Consider the following 17,022-nt stretch of genomic DNA (forward strand, 5'->3'; position numbering starts at 1 on the left):
ACCGGTTATCTCCTTCTGTCGTTTTCATATTTATAATTTGGGGTGTGGAGACTCCAGGGTCGGTAACAGTTATCCCCTAGACCCTCCTTATCATATTTATTTTCTGAGGCAGTTGTTGCCCACTTATCTGAGTTTCCTGCATTGATTGGGTACTACTTTGCGATAGGTCAATTTCAACATCACTGCTCATCGGCATTGGACCCTTGATTAGACTGGTTGTCTCTGTGACAGACATGTGCTTGGGCCTAGGTTGGTGGGGTGGGTCCACTGATGAAAGGCAGGGAAAAAGGGGGCAGGAGCAACAAACCAACCATGTAGTAAAGGCAAGTACAGGCAACAAATCCAATTCAGGCAGGAGACTCCTGATATTTTTAATCCCAAAAGGCCTTTATTTTATTTGTCTCCTGCCTAAAATCTCCTTTTTTCCAATATAAGTCAATAAAGAACATCAGTTCCCCAAGTGTTTTTTTTCAAAATCTCCCTCTTACCAAGTTTAAATGTTGACAAGTTTGGTACATTGGATCACAGAGGGCAGCAGTAACAGGGTAGGAACACAGGCTCAGATAGGAGAGGGAAAGAGGGAGATGGTCAGGGGTGCCAAACTGACCTTACTGGGCAGGCTTCAGGGGTGACAACAGCTCAATAATCACTTATGTCAAGCGGGGCGGTAGTGCAGCAAACTGACCATGGAAAGCAATATGGAGGGAACAGGGCCATGCATATGGACAAAAGAGAGCAGAATAGAAAGAGCCAAGGGCAGCAAGCTGACCATATGGGACAGACAGGAGGGACAGTTGCAGCATAACGGATCATGAAGGGCAGGAGGGAGGAGTAATGACAGTGGGCCAAACAAGCCAGGAGGGAGGGGATAGGGCTCTGCGAATGGAAAACAGAGGGCAGGGGGCAAGGGCACAGGGCAGGAGCAGCAAGCTGATCATGGAGGGCAGGAGGCATTGGCACTGGAAGTATAACACACAACTAAGTGCAACAGCGAGGCTATAATAGCATACACAGAGACAACAGAGACAACAGAGGAAAGGTGGGAGGTGGTAAGGGGCAGCAAGCTGACCACACAGGTTGGAAGGGCTGTTGCAGCATGGAAGACCATGTATGGCAAGTTGGAGGGTTAGTGGCAGCACACCAGACATGATGGGCAAGAGGGAGGGGCCAGGGACATGCACAAAAGACCATAGAGAACAGAAGGTAGAGGTAGGGGCTGGACACAAACAAAAGAGGGCAGGGGAAGAAACTTCGCAACAGACCATGCAAGGCAGACAGTAGGAGTAGTTACAGTACAACAGAGCTTGGGCCAGAAGAGAGTGCCAGAAAAATCTACCATGCAGCACAGGTGGGATGGGATATGGGCATGCAACATGTACAGGCAAGCTGTAGGTAGCAGGGACAGGCAGCAGCCATCTAACCATGCCAGGCAGATGGGAGGGGCAGTGGCAGCTCAACAGAACACTCAGAGTAGATAGGCAGGTGGCAGGTCTACAGAATATGATGGGCAGAATGGAGGGAGCAGGGGAATACAGACATCGGATGGCAGGGGGAAGGAGAGTAGAAACAGCAAGCTAAGCACAGAGTCTAAGCAGGAGGACAATGATACTGCATAGAATTGGGGAACAGAGTGCAGGAGGAGAGGGCGGAGATATTGAGCTTAATGGAAGGCAGTGGCATCACATCCGACCATGAAGGGCAGGAGGGAGAGGCTGAACCATGGACGCTGACAACAGAGGGCAGGGAGGAGGTGGATGGGGCAGCGAGGTAACTGTTTAGAACAGGCAGTAGGGCAGTGGCAGCATCAATGGCTTCATACAGCTGTAATGATGGAGCACTGTCATGGATATGGACAATTGATAGAAAGGAAGAGGGGCGCAGGAGCAGCAAGCTTCGGTGTGGGCAGCACAATGCCAGGCCAGGCCATACATTCAACCGCACCCTTACTGTGTATTATGATAGGCATCCTAATTCACTTTAAAATAACCTTAGAAATTCACTGAAAAAAACAAAGGTTACAGGGATGTTATAGTTAGAAATAAAAAATAAAAAAAACCTTAGAAATTCACCTAAAAAAATAAAGGTCACATGGACATTATAGTTAGGCTCATATTTCACTTGTACAAAACCAGTAGAATTCATCAGTTATAGATAGCTGAGCTAACTATAACTCTTGCCCCCGCAATACGCTTATGACCTCACATATTAAATCGTTCATGACATGGTCAGTGACATCACTCATGATATAACTGGTGGTAGTCCCAGGGGCTGCGTCTGCGGGGGGCAGAGGCCCCCCTGCTTTAATGTTATATTTGGCCCTGGGGAGGTAAATACATATTGGGTTTTCACTTACCTCCAAAATACTTACATTTTTGTTGTAAAGGCATGCGTGATAAAGGCATATGCATGACAAAACATTTTGTGGTATTGTGGAAAAGTAAATTTTGCCATGTTATATGTGCCTACGTGTTCCCCATGTTATGTTATATGTGCATGATCGATATGCATGTATTCCCTTCTGATCGATTAAAGACGCAATTACAGTTGTGTCCATCTCTAGTATGTCAGTTTCCAGTTTTCGTGAATTCAACGAATATTAGGCCTATGTAATCCTACGTTGCCACGTTTTACAGTGTGCACGTTAATTCATTGAATTATCCCCGTTTCTAGGCCTCAAAAGGGCCCGGACTCAGATTCAGCTCCTGTCTCCTGAAACCTCTCCGAGGAGCGATACAGCCCCCACCTGTATCCCTGACCCTTCACTTACTTTCATGCCACGCAGTGCCCGGCTCGGCCTGGCTCTGCCTCTCAGTCTGCCAAGAGTATGTTATGTTTCTAGTTATCAGTCCAGCCCTCCTTCTCTACATTCCTAAGCTACTGAATCGCATCAATAGTTTCCGTCATGGTCTAGCCTTTGTGTCTCCATGTAAGAGAAATACTGTATTAATATTCATAGAATATTCCTCGCACAACACACTACATGTAGAATTATGCATGCACCAGTCTTAGTGTCTGTTAGCCTTTGCCCTGATAACTCTTGGATTCTATCAACATGTTCTCTAAACACTAGATACTAGATAGGCTTTAGGTACATGTCGCTCTGACACTCCAGACTTTCGTCTCCTCTTCTAGCGCAGAAGTCATAGCCCCAGTTCTCTCTAGTAACACGTCATTGCCAGTTTGCGCGCACCACTAGGTTAAAGGTCCCAGCTGCTCAGGTAGCCCCCTCCATGTTTCCGCCCCTTTTATGACATATTCTGTTACGTTTGCATCACATGTCTATGTATACGCCCTGTACACACCTCTTGTTACACCCACTTTATGCCTTATCTTTCGCGACTGCTACAAACTCCGCCTACTGCTACGCCTACTGTATTGAATACAATGTATTTTGTTTAACTATAAATATTGTGTACTGTTATTAAAGTTTGCTAGCCATTCCCAGATCCTGCCCCCGGCAGCTGCCGGGCCCTGCCATCCCATTCCCGTACAGGCTGTCCTGTTCCAGTCCTTTATGCTTAATTAAAGCCTGTCAACTCTAGCTACCTCGTATCTTGACTCTTATTTATTGAGCTATCTGTTTATATTGTATCCAGTCAAAAATAGAACCGGTAATTAATTATTTATTTACCACAGTATGGAGGTGTGGTAAAGTCTAATGAGTTGTAATAGTTGCGTTGTAAGGGCACGCTTGGTAATGGCATTTGTGATATTGTCATACAAGCCATTCAAAGGGTGAGAATTAAAGCATGTTGGGCCTTTTCAATCACAAAATACTTAATACATTTCTCAAATGCAATTCCAGATCTTCAACCATGTTGTGATAAACTGGACAGGGTTAATGCTTAAGTTTCCCTCTGGTATACTCCTAATTTTGTGGTTGTTTCTATGTACCTGTAACTTTACATCTTCCTTGCTTTCTTCAAGGAATTGTGTGGCAATTGAAAAGTGAGCCAGTGAGTCTCAGGGTCTGAAGGGAATTTTATGCTATTGAGACCAGTTCTTTTACCTCCGTAATCCTGCTGAGTATATCACGGAGATCTTGTCTGACCAAAGAACCATCCAGTAAGATAATTTTAATTGTGGTCACAGTAGGGTTAGCCTCGCCAGCTGCTAGTGTCTTAGTGTATTTTTCCATGTTAGTTTGCTGTGAGGCAGAGGGTTCTCTGACTCAGACTATTGCTACAGGGATTAGCTGCTTTTAACTCAGACAGGTACCTTGGGACTCGTCTTCAGTTGTTATAACGCAGTGCTCTCAAGTGTTCAAGTCCATGTGACTGGAAGAAATATTTGAGCTATCAGCTTGTTGATTACAATGGAGGCCCATGATCATAGTTGACCCCTGTCTTTCGGAAATAGTCTCCTGGATCAGTATCAATTTAGGTGACTGCCTTAGTCGGCAGTGTGCTAAACTTCACAGGACTGCCTCTCTTTGACTCAACCTGTGGACCTTGTTTAGTGATTGGAGTGAATTGTGGCATGTCAGATTTAAACCACCCTGTTTCAAACGAATACATGTAGCATTAGTCACACCAGTCTCAAATGGGGTAGGGGTCAAACCGTGATGTAGCTGCAGTCTGGTGGTATACATGGGAGTCCAGTGGCCAATCTGTTGGAGTCCAGAGCTTCAGACCACCTGTTCTGTTTTCCTTTAGTAAAGTCCCAAAAGCAACGCATCCTCACTCACATACAGCAAGTGTGCCTCATTGTTTAACTGTGATGTTGACACCCTGATATATGCAAGGTCTGCAGTGGGACCTTATCAGAGTGTGTCCACCACAAGCCCATTCTGGCTTTCTTCATTAGTCACAAAAAGATTTCATTTTAACATATCCAATGGTATGAAAACCATCAAATAACTTGGGAGGTTAAAGTATTCCCTGGAGAGACCCATGTGCCGTCAAATCACAGGTTTGACTTATCATAAATTTGCAGAGGACTATTGTGCCTGCTGAAAAGCACAAATTCTAACATTTAGATCAGAGATCAGACAGAAAGCTCAGTTGGTCACTGCTTTTGCTAGAGAGATCATTGCGTTACTTATAGGTCACATGTTCTAATCTTTGTAATATTACTTAGGGACTTATGAACCTGCATAAAGGACTTTAATTTAATTTGGGAAGTAATTAAGACTAATAAATACTACAAATTATTAAGTAAATGGCTGGTAGTGTAATTACTAAACTAGACATATATCTGTATGCACTTCTCATACATGCAGCATCTGGAACATTCAGAAACCTATCTTCATTAATGGCTCATCTTTAGCTTAGTGGCAAGCGGAGTATCTTTGTTTCCTCCACCTTGCTTCCAGGCCACGATGAGACTCGAACCAAATACATGTCAACTGTCCTTTATGAGGGGCATTTGTGCTGAGCACCGCTGTAACTTAAAACAAGAGGCATCCCATACTCCCTGCAAGGTGTTTCTCCCAACTGAAAACGCACTAAGGGGGCGATTACTATCTCACTAGGGAAGCATTACTACCGAGCTGGTCCCAGAATGCTTTCCAAACGACTCAAACCCGAGCTGACTGATCTAGCAAAAACTATGCAAAAACAACAATTGATGGTTAGAATGCAGAACACTATCATACATTCACCCCAGTACAGAGATCTGGGCCTAAATCTATAGTTTTATGCACTCCACACCACCCCAGTTCAGACATATGCAAATCAGCCTTGACCCTCTGCCTCATGGGAACAGTCCAGCCTGAACTGCCAAGCCATGTCTTTCCGGGAACGGAATCAAGCATCCTAGGACCGGTTTCTGGCTATCAGCCGTCTTCAGCCAGGATAGCTTGACTCCGAGCAAAAACTATGCAATGCCCATTAATTCCAACCAAATAGTCCGGAACGAAATCCGTCTGACCGCATCATCTGAAAACAATCCAAAAGCAGCCAATGCATTCGGAAACATCGTAGAATACCAGTACTGGTAGGAATTATCAATCAATCAATCAAAGCATTTATATAGCGCACTACTCACCCGGAGGGTCTCAAGGCGCTAGGGGAGGGTGGGTCCGCTACTGCTCGAACAGCCAGGTCTTGAGCTGCTTCCTGAAGGCAAGGTGGTCCTGGGTCAGTCGGAGGTGGGTCGGGAGGGAGTTCCAGGTCTTGGCGGCCAGGTAGGAGAAGGACCTTCCTCCTGTGGTGGCTCTTCGGATGCGGGGGACGGAGGCGAGGGCGTGGCCGGTCGATCGAAGCTGGCGTGTGGGGGCGTAGAAGTTGAGGCGGCTGTTGAGGTATCCTGGTCCTTGGTTGTGTAGGGCTTTGTGTGCGTGGGTGAGGAGACGGAAGGTGATTCTCTTGTTGACTGGGAGCCAGTGCAGATCTGTCAGGTGTCCGGAGATGTGGCTGCGTCGGGGGATGTCCAGGATGAGTCGTGCAGAGGCGTTCTGAATCCGCTGGAGTCTCTTCTGGAGTTTGGTGGTGGTTCCGGCGTAGAGGGAGTTGCCGTAGTCCAGACGGCTGGTGACGAGGGCCTGGGTGACCGTCTTCCTGGTCTCGGTGGGGATCCACCGGAAGATCTTACGTAGCATGCGCAGGATGTTGAAGCACGACGAGGAGACGGCGTTGACTTGTTTGGTCATGGAGAGGGAGGAGTCCAGGATGAAGCCCAGGTTGCGTGCGTGGTCTGTTGGTTTGGGTGCGCTGCCCAGGGCGGGGGGCCACCAGGAGTCGTCCCAGGCGGAGGGTGAAGATCCCAGGATGAGGACTTCCGTCTTGTCCGAATTCAGTTTCCAGTAACCAATTAGACTTGGTTAACCCCATGAACAGAAGGCAATGCTTTCGACGCTGTTACTGGACTGTGTCTGTTTGTGTGTGTGTTGGATACAGTGTTAATATCAGAGAGTTAAATTATACATGAGCAGCATGGGGATGTATGACATTACAACGCATGCTTTTACAACGCATGCCTTTAGAACGCGGTTTTTACAACGCAAACCTTTACAACACATAGCGCTTTGGGGTGCTGGATAGTGAATAGTTTAATTTACTATTCCAACTCCAGTCCCCGTTGACACTAAGGAAGGTGTTGGATAGTAAATTAAACGTATTCCCTATCCTAGAGTGCCCCCCAGCGCAATGCGTTGTAATGGTTTGCGTTGTAAAAGTTGCGTCGTAAAGGCACTGCGTGGTAAAAGTTGCGTAGTAAAGGATGTTTCCCGCAGCATGGTGAGTAGACTGTTCTGGATGAAGGGAGAAGTGATAGATTCACCGATTGCATAAGTTTAAAGTATGGGATACACCTCTGGGGTTGTAAGTGGGTATTATATAAATACAGTTTGTGGTTCATGTGGGAATTACATAATGTTTTCTTTGCAGAGTAGCATGTTGAAATATGGGGTATATTACATTAGAGGTCATTATGCGCACGGTTAAGAAATTGAAAATATTATTTGCTGGGATGATAAATTATATGGTGTATATTCATGACAGTTGTTGGTAATTGATGGGCTTAGTTTACATTGCAGACTCCTGATGAAGGGTTTTTAGAGCCTTAAATGCATTTGGTACAGACATGTACGGTTCTCAAGGATTCAATGTGAGTTCTAACAGGCATTAGAATAAGGCCTGGATTGGCATTTCTGAAGCAATTTCAGTGTTGATTCACATTGTGTTTGTGAAAGCATCAAAATAAGCATGGAATAAACAAGGAATAAAATGGATGGAATGGCATAAAAACTTTGGTCTCTGGATGTTGAAATGCAACGTTCGTATAGCTGTAGCGGCTTGAGTCTGGGCGGTGACGATCCTCCAGTGTGATATGATATTAACATGTTAGCCAGACATACTACCTGCACATTGATTGAATGATAGTGCCTGCTGTTGTGTAGGTCTGCTCATGTGCTTGAGGTGGTACCAAGGAAACATGGGTGCCATCAATCGAGCAAATGACAAGTTGTATCCTACCCACAGCAAAAAAGTCACCCTTGATGTCAGCCAATTCCCTGTTGTTGGAAAATGAATGTACTGGTCCAGGTGCTGCATCGTTGCCTCCAACACAGCACGCAGGACATGACTAAACATTGTCTGAGACATGCCACCAGCTGTTGCCACTGTAAATTGAAGTGACCCCATGGCAAAGAAATGTGGGGCTGCCATCACCTTCACCTTGGGGGTCAGCACCTGAGTATATGTGCGTTGCGGCTGCAGATGTGGTGCCAAATGCGTGGACAAATCCTCAATAATTTGCCTGTTGAACCGATATTGCCTGATGGTTTCATGTTCCTCCCTGGTCTGTGGGTCGGGAAAGGGCCTGTACACTGGAGGACATCTACAATACCTATATGTAGGGTGTAAACAGAGTTGGTATCAGTTTATAATGTACAAAGCAACATGCATTGCGACAAACTGAACATGAATTGGTTAAACAAATAAAGGTACAGAACATTTGAAATACCCATTTCATGAGAAATACTTGCCCCACATACATATCACAGCATTTGCACCCTTCCCAGACATGTTACCAAAGGATGGTGCCACAGCAAATAAAATGATGTACAGTCAAAATGCTCTGTTGCCTGTCACCATTCATTTGATTGAGCATCACATACTCTGCACCGCCAAACTAAATTAGCCAATATATGGTTTGCGACAACAATTACATGGTTTGAAGATACACATAATAGGATCATGATACACACAGTGTCCCACGATGAAAATCCTGCTCACAAGTGTCACAGGGAGGACACTGTGATGTTGCAATGTCTGCCAAACACATGCAATCACATACATAGAACATGAATAATGTAGCTGGTGCTTCCTTTACCCCGTCACCAACTTAAGTCTGGGAGACAAATATACACAAGTAACTGAAATAACAAACACCAGCTGATGTGGCAGATTATTGTCACAGTATACTCATTAAAAACGTAATGTTTGATACATGACTTCACACACTCAACATATACTGTCAGGAATCTAACAGAATGCACAGTGGTTTCAGAAGGTCACCAAAAGCAGTGAACCTGTAATTTAAACACATGTGTATACTCCAAAGGTAATTGGCACTGTGATCAAGCTTAGTAGGGTAAAAGGATAACATTTGTCATAATATTTATTTGAACCTCAAAAAGAATGTTCTCATGTGCCCCTCAAGGTTAGCTCCTCATGGGAGTGTGAAATATATATATTGAAAGGGCTATGTCATCATGAAATAACTGTCTACCCACATGTAATGCACAAAAACAAATCAATCACAGGAGTGTCTGCCCTGAAGACCTATAACTGAAAGGACGCTGTAGCTGCATCCTAACCGATTCTGACTGAGACATAGGCTGAAAGCTATAATCCTGATCGATACAGGTGTGTATTCAAAGGACGCAGTAGCCGCATCGGGACCATTTTAGTCACAGCCATTGGCTTTTAGTTGTTATGGTGACTGATGCGGGTGAGTATATTTGCTGCTGTTACTCTATCCTCTGGGAGCTGCAATGGCACATACAGTGGAGAGGGCCCCACCTTTCAGTGAGGATGAGCACAAGGCCCTATTACATACCCTTCTGCCACTGAACTGCCAGCTGTATGGCAAACCAGAGGAGCAGGTGATGACTACACTGCATTTTCATTGACCTTGTGCAATCACCATGCACTACTAGCATTAGGAATCTCATTGTCAATCAGGTAAAATGTTATCTGTGACTATAAAAGTGAATAGATAACTGGTCAGGCCAGGTACACTGCTGTTGTGTACCGGGGGGAACATCTCATCACTGTTATAATGGGATGGTCTTGATAGAGCGCGCAGGTCACCCGACAAATAATTTTACCATATGCACACTTTGGCCCAAATTTTTTTTACTACAAGTAGCTAAATATAATCGGGTAAACTACACTCTACTACCAGTAACCTAGTTCATTCCTATTTATTTCCAATGTACCCGACTTACCAATCCACGTTACGGGTACCTAATGATCACAATGGATCAGGGAGCTAGCTGTAGAAGATAGGCAGTCACCAAAATACAATACCATTAATTATATTTGCACTCATATAATAACCAGAGACACGTGAAGTTTTTGAAAAGCTTTATCTAGTTCTCATCATATTCAGAAAGCATGACATTCACAGTGATTAAACTATTAATAACCAGAATCATGAATATTGTGTAGCTATGCAGAAAAAGGATTATGCCAACCATTTAGAAACCAAAGGGAAGGTAAGAACAGGGAACATGCTAGTAAGAAATATCAGAGTTTAGACTTGATATGGAGTGACTAAAGGACGGGAAACAAGGAACATGCTAAAATATCACAGTTGAGTATTCTTCGAAGACTAAAGGAGTTTGAATAACCATGTGGTTATAGGGAAGGGGAAAATTGGAACACGCTAATATTTCAGAGCAACAACTTAATTCAACTAAAGGACGGGTAAAGAAAGGAACATCTATATTTCATGAACTGTATTTCAGGCTTTTCTTAAAGGATGGGGAAAAATGGAACATGCTAATAAAACAGCAAGAAAGGTGTAAAACTTTGTTATTGGTCAGCACAGGGAGGGTAAGAAAAGGAACAATGCGCAAGTGCAATTTTGTTCAAAGCAAGGATATAAAGAATAAAAAATGGGTTCCCTCAGATTTATATTTACCTAGAACGGTGTGTAGACCAACCCTATCCACGGGTCAGTTAAGGACAGGAGAAACCCCAAAAAGGACAGTCGCCAGTAGGACAGCAGGTGCAGATTGGAAACCCAGGACAGGAAAACCAGGTTAGGATCAGGAGAGGACCACCAAGGTAAGACCAGCACCGGCAGTTCAGTTGCAACGCCTGCGCTACACCCTCTCTGCAGCTATCAGTCAGCACCCCGATTGGGTTATCGAATTCCCCAGCAAAGTGCTCTGCCAGCACTTAAGGTTCTCAAAACCCCGAATGGGTCTCTGAGTTTGTTGGACAGAGTGCTCCGCAGCACCTCTGTTTCTGAATCTGCTATTCAGTGCGTTGTGTCAGTGACAGGGCAGCTATTCGGACAAGTCGGACAATTTCTCTAGCTAAACCTAAGCTAGTTATACTGTTTTTGGGTCAGTGTACCACCCCCAAATGTTGCAATTGTAAGAATCCCCAATTTCGATTGGTCAAAAGAAAGGACAGGTCATCACACCAACTAGGATTTGACTTTCTCAAGTCCCTAATATACATCTTCTGGGACCGCCCATTGAATTTGGGGTTCCCATGACATGTGCTTTACAGATAACAATGAAGAATACAATATTCATATACAATTGTTACAAATGCAGTACAGTTCAGCTTCGTCTTGCTAGGTCACAGGTCGGTTCCCAGGAGCATCTTGGCTGTGGCTGCCAGCTGGCTGGGTTCCACTGCTACAAGGTTTTCTTCCCTCTGCCATGGTGACTTGCACAGTAGGGACTTCTAAGATGGAGTAGTAAGCACCTCCCAGGCCCAAAAGATTCGATACATGAAAAGTAAAGGAAAACATTTTAGAACACAGAAATATATGAATGCACTGTTTACCATGAATCACTATACTACTCCCCTTACTTTATAATAATTATAGCATTAGGATTAATGCAAAACAAACAGCATAGCAAAAGCTGCAGGGCAAGCTTCAGGCATGTGAGAACACAAAGCAGCCATTTTATTGCTAATGCGCAAGTGCAACAGATTCCCACCAGAACTGCGAGTACGTCACATCACATGGGTATGACCGACGCATGCTCAGAAGAAATTTCCGCGTACCAGCAGCCATTTTAGTGGCAAGCGTATTAGGATTAGTAAACACATAAGCAAGCATCACTGGGACACCCCGTGTAATGTAAAAATGTGCAATATTAGTAACACGAACATGTTGATTATATTTATTAACATTATTTGAGGATCTTGATACAAGCAAGTCGCTGTTCGTGCGAATCCTTGCTCCATCAGTCTCATCATGTTACCCTGGACCACTGCGCACCATGCCAAATGCACATCCCTTAGACATTCATGCCAAACAGAGCATTACCAGTATGTGCTGGTGTCTGACACATAAATATTTAGCATGTGCATTAAGGTTCTGTCACCATGTCATCCTTACAGGTCAACACCCATGAGAAGGTCAAAATTTGGAGGACCATCCCCAGGAATATGCATACCGTGGGGAAGGAGCTTCGGCATGTCCGTCACTGCTGTAAGAGGTGGTAGAACCTTCGTGGCAAAGCCAAGAAGATCGCTGAGGTTCAGCTGGGCCTGTCACGTCCTGACAAGAGGGGCAGGCAATGGACATTGACCCCACACATGCTCCGCATCCTAGAGGTGGTCTTCCCTGACCTGGATGGGCAGTTGAAAGCCAGACAACAGCAAGGAGGTGGTGAGTATGGGCCTTGTTACACAGCTTTGTTAGACATGCACTCTACAGTAGCTTAGCCTGCTGTCCCTTTTAAAGGTTGTAAGTCAGCCAAACCCACTGATTGGTTTTCTAAGTTGCATATGCACAGGAATAATTTGATGTCCAAGTACATCTCTGTCATCAGGGAGATGTGAGTCTGTCATGTTCATGGAAGTGACCGTAGTGCCATGCTCATCTGATCGTCAACATTAATAGAAACCTGTGCATGGAGGTAACCATTTGTTGTAATATAAATGCCCAAGCTGTGCCAGCAGATTGACTAATGGATAACCTGTTCTCATTGTGGTTTACATATGTGTGTGAGGCATGTTGTAATTGGAGCAAACAGGTGTGAATAAGCCATGTTATACATACCCACAGCAGTTCACATCAAATTGAGGGCTCGGTGATTTTTGTTGCTCCTTGTACCACTGTTTGGTCCTAGCTGTGCTGCTCAGTGTTATTATATGTATCTCATTGGCCAATTAGAGATATGCTAACTCTGGTTATCTGTCAAACAGGCCTGTCACATAATTGTGTGGAAGATTTAGTTCTCTCCATTCAAAAGAGTGAGTTCATGTGTCAGACTCTGTAACTGTGACAACACATACCTTTCACTGACAAACACAGATGGTCACTGGCTGACCCATGTCTGAAAATATGTTTCTGATGTTAGACACACATTCAGAACAGTTTCCATGTGTTTAAATGCTGTTGACTATACCTACTTGGGGCTTTGGCAACCTTGTGTATGATGAATCGCTGTCAGCATGAGAGTTGTTAGATATGCATCATCTTGAAGTAGTTTTAAAAACACTGAGATGGTACAAAAGATTAATTTAAGCTGCTGGAAGTGTGCAATATGTCTGTTGGGAGTGAGGGACATTTAGTCTTGGGACATAACAAAAGGGATCTCCGAAGTCTAGACAGGATTGGTACACAGTGTTGACTGGACTCATGAAGAATGGAGGTTCAGTACTGATAGTCTGTACAGACAGTACACCTATCCCAGATGAGCCAGTGACATTATGTTCCACCAGAAGGATTGTGAAGATGCAGTTATTAGACTTGGAAATGTGTTGACCATTGTTCACATCTGAAAATGGTGAGCTGTTTACAATGTGCACAACATAGATGACACTAGACAGTTGGCCATGTGCCTCTCACACTAGCTACATTATTGAACTCAATCAGAGTCATATGTATGACATGACTGTGCAGAACATAAGTTGCAGGTAAAATGAGTGCAATCACTGTTATCTGTGTGACGTGACCCATACAATGAGTATGGACGCTTTAAGTTTGACAAGGATGTCATTTAACCTGTGACATATCAGCAAATGTTTCTCAATTGGATGACAAGGTATACCAGAATGGATACTAGGTTCCAATTCAATTGTGTGAATACTATTCCCATGGTGAGCTCTATACTCCCTTGCAGATGACGAGACAGGTATTTCATGACACAAGACCATCAGGTACAAAAGACGATACATCACCTGCTTTACAGTGAAGTAGTCAACACTGTGGACATGGCAAATGATCTTGATACACCCAATGTGATAGAAAACCACATGTTTGAGGGGACAAGGTTTGACTTGCATAATGAAAAGTACCATGTACGTAATTGTATGTAGAGGAGATAATGTTAGTGAAACAGATGTAGTAGTTTAAAATGTGATAATTTGTGATGTCACCCATGTGTCAAGTACATGCATATGTCTAATGTGATTCTTTTACATTGTTATTCACAGCATCAGTACCCGGAAGAGAAAGTGCCATTCGTGTAGGGGGAGCAGAGTGCCAGTCTAGGCCCAGTGCTGAATTTGAGATCCAGGTATCCACGGGTGGGACGGATAAGGGGACCCACACAGAGGGCGGTTGGCAACTCCACATGACACATCTGAGGACCGGTCAAGCCCAAGTGATGACTCCCTGGTAGTGGACCGAGGAGATGATTCATCAATATCCGAATCCACCACCACTCACATCTCCATCCTCCCAGGTGCTTTCCATCCCAATCAATCAATCAATTAAGCAGCGTACTTGTAAAGTGTGTGACTTACCTGTGAGGGTCTCAAGGCGCTGAGGGGTGCCACTACTGCTCAAAGAGCCAGGTCTTGAGGAGTCTTCTGAAGGCGAGTAGGTCTTGGGTCTGCTGTAGGTGGGTGGGGAGGGTGTTCCAGGTCTTGGCGGCGAGGTAAGAGAAGGATCTGTCGCCAGAGGTCGTTCATTGGATGCGGGGGACGGCAGCAAGGGAGATGCTGGCGGAGCGGACCTGGCGGGTGGGGGTGTGGAAGCTGAGTCTGCTGTTCAGGTAGGCTGGTCTGGCGTTGTGGAGTGATTTGTGTGCGTGGGTGAGGAGCTTGAAGGTGATCCTCTTGTCGACAGGGAGCTAGTGTAGATCTCTCAGGAGGGAGGTGATGTGGCAGTGGCGGGGGACGTTGTCGATCAGTCGGGCGGAGGCGTTTTGTTAGCGTTGTAGTCGTCGCAGGTGTTTGGCTGGGATTCCTGCGTAGAGTGCGTTGCCATAGTCTAGTCTGCTGCTGACGATGGTCTGTGTCACCGTTCTTCTTGTTTCGATTGGGATCTACTTTTACATCCTACGTAGAATGCGGAGGGTGTTGTAGCAGGACGAGGAGACGACGTTAACCTGTTTCGACATGGAGAGGGAGGAGTCGAGGAAGAATCCTAGGTTGCGTGCATGGTCGGTGGGCGTCGGTGCTGTTCCCACTATGGTAGGACACCAGGAGTCGTCCCAGGCCCGAGGGGGTGGGTCCAAGGATGAGGACCTCCGTTTTGTCCGAGTTCAGCTTCAGACGGCTGTTCCTCATGCAGTCGGTGACGGCTTTCCTTCCCTCGTGGAGGTTGGTTTTGGCGGTGTGTGAGCCCTTGGTGAGGGAGAGGATGAGCTGGGTGTCGTCGGCATAGGAGATGATGTTGAGGTTGTGATGGCGGAGCACTTGTGCGAGGGGGGCCATGTACACGTTGAACAGCGTCGGACTGAGGGATGAGCCCTGGGGGATGCCGCAAATGATGTTGGTGGCTTCGGATCGGAAGGGTGAGAGGCGGACACTCTGGGTTCTGCCGGAGAGGAAGGACGTGGTCCAGTCAAGGGCCTTTTCTTGGATTCCGGCTTCTAGGAGGTGTGTTTTTAGAGTGCGATGGCAGACCATGTCGAAGGCGGCTGACAGGTCCAGGAGGATGAGGGCTGATGTTTCGCCATTGTCTAGTTGGCGCCTGATGTCGTCTGTGGCGGCGATGAGGGCTGTCTCGGTGCTGTGGTTTCATATGAATCCGGACTGGGACGGGTCCAAAATGTTGTTGTCTCTCAGTGGCGGGCCAATTGTACGTTGACGATTTTCTCGATGACCTTCACCGGGAACGGGAGCAGGGAGATGGGCCGGAAATTCCTGAGGTCCTTGGGGTCTGCCTTGGGCTTCTTGAGGAGGCCGTTGATTTTGGCATGCTTCCAGCTTTCTGGGAATGTTGCTGTTTCAAAGGAGATATTGACGACCTTCCGTAGTTGGGGTGCGATGGGGTCCCACTATCTGTGGTCACTCCTGTGGCAAGGGAGCTCTCTCCTTTGGGCCAGGCACCTCACTCCTTGCCCTCGGTTTGGAGGCAATAGACATCCTGAGGCAGATCTCTGTATGGCAGACATCAGTTCTGAATGTCTACCATGCATATAGCAGTATTTTGATACAAATCTTGTCATTCATGGAGGGCATTCACACTGAACTGTCTGCCCTACACAGATCCAATCAGGCACATGCCTCCACACTGATGGAAGCAGTATCCAAACTCCAGAAATCCTTCACCCCTCCTACCTCTTTCACATCCACTGTCCCAAATACCCTACCTGTCCCAAGCACACGCAAACTCACACATGCACATACCTCAACAGCCACACGTGGCACACCGACACACAGAGAGAAGGTCAAACCCACACCCACTCAGAAGACAGACAGCACACTCACCATCACAGACACACCAGCTGAAGACAAAAATGCATCCACAGATACTCTGCATACCTCACAACACTCTCCCTCCACAATCCCTACCCTTTCCTCTACTGCTCCTCCCTCTACCCAAAAGTCTTCCTTTGTGACCTTGGCCTCTTCCCTACCAACCCATTCAAACCCCCTCCAAAGAATAAGAGACAACCCACTTGCCATTACATCTACAACTGCCACCCTTCTAAAAGGTCAAGCCCCAAACCCCCTTCCACAAATCCCCCGGTCTCCCAAGTCCAAAACCCCTCCACCACTCTGTATTTCCCCAGACCAGCCCAGTACCTCTCATGCTCAAAAGACCCCTCCAAAACAGCCTGTGCCCCTCCCTTTCTCTTTACTTGCCATTAAGGGGGTTACCATCCCTAAAACTAGTTCCCTATAGTGCCCTGCATGCCTCCTAGATGCCCTGCTCAGGGGAGGTGACCCCTTGCAGTTTTGGTGTAGGCAAGAGACAATGGACAAGTTGTGTGTGCCCTTTGGGCATACCGAAATCTATGGACTGGCCATTGGCCTTGTGGTATATATTTTCTTACCTTATGCTCAATAAAGCAGGTTCAGATTTGCATTTGCAGATTTCTGTAGTCTGTAAGTAAGTAATATTTATTGTTCAGCTAATTAAAACCATAGCAATTCAGAACAGGCAGCAAAAAGCGAATAAGAACAATATTGTAACAAAAGG

At 45.8% G+C, this 17,022-nt stretch overlaps 1 long non-coding RNA gene across 2 annotated transcripts in view; it reads right to left on the reverse strand.

Moving 5' to 3' along the window:
- Positions 1–17,022, reverse strand: part of LOC144753954 (uncharacterized) — a 277,219-nt gene that overhangs the window by 17,653 nt on the left and 242,544 nt on the right. The window contains exon 2 of one of the 2 annotated variants that reach the window (XR_013594612.1): positions 8,118–8,289. The exons of the other annotated variant lie outside the window; for it this stretch is intronic. This is a non-coding gene — a long non-coding RNA (uncharacterized LOC144753954). The remainder of the gene's footprint in view (positions 1–8,117; positions 8,290–17,022) is intronic. 2 annotated transcript variants of the gene reach the window in all.

The sequence above is a fragment of the Lissotriton helveticus genome, chromosome 5_1 (genome assembly GCF_964261635.1).
Source record: "Lissotriton helveticus chromosome 5_1, aLisHel1.1, whole genome shotgun sequence".
Classification (NCBI taxonomy): domain Eukaryota; kingdom Metazoa; phylum Chordata; class Amphibia; order Caudata; family Salamandridae; genus Lissotriton; species Lissotriton helveticus.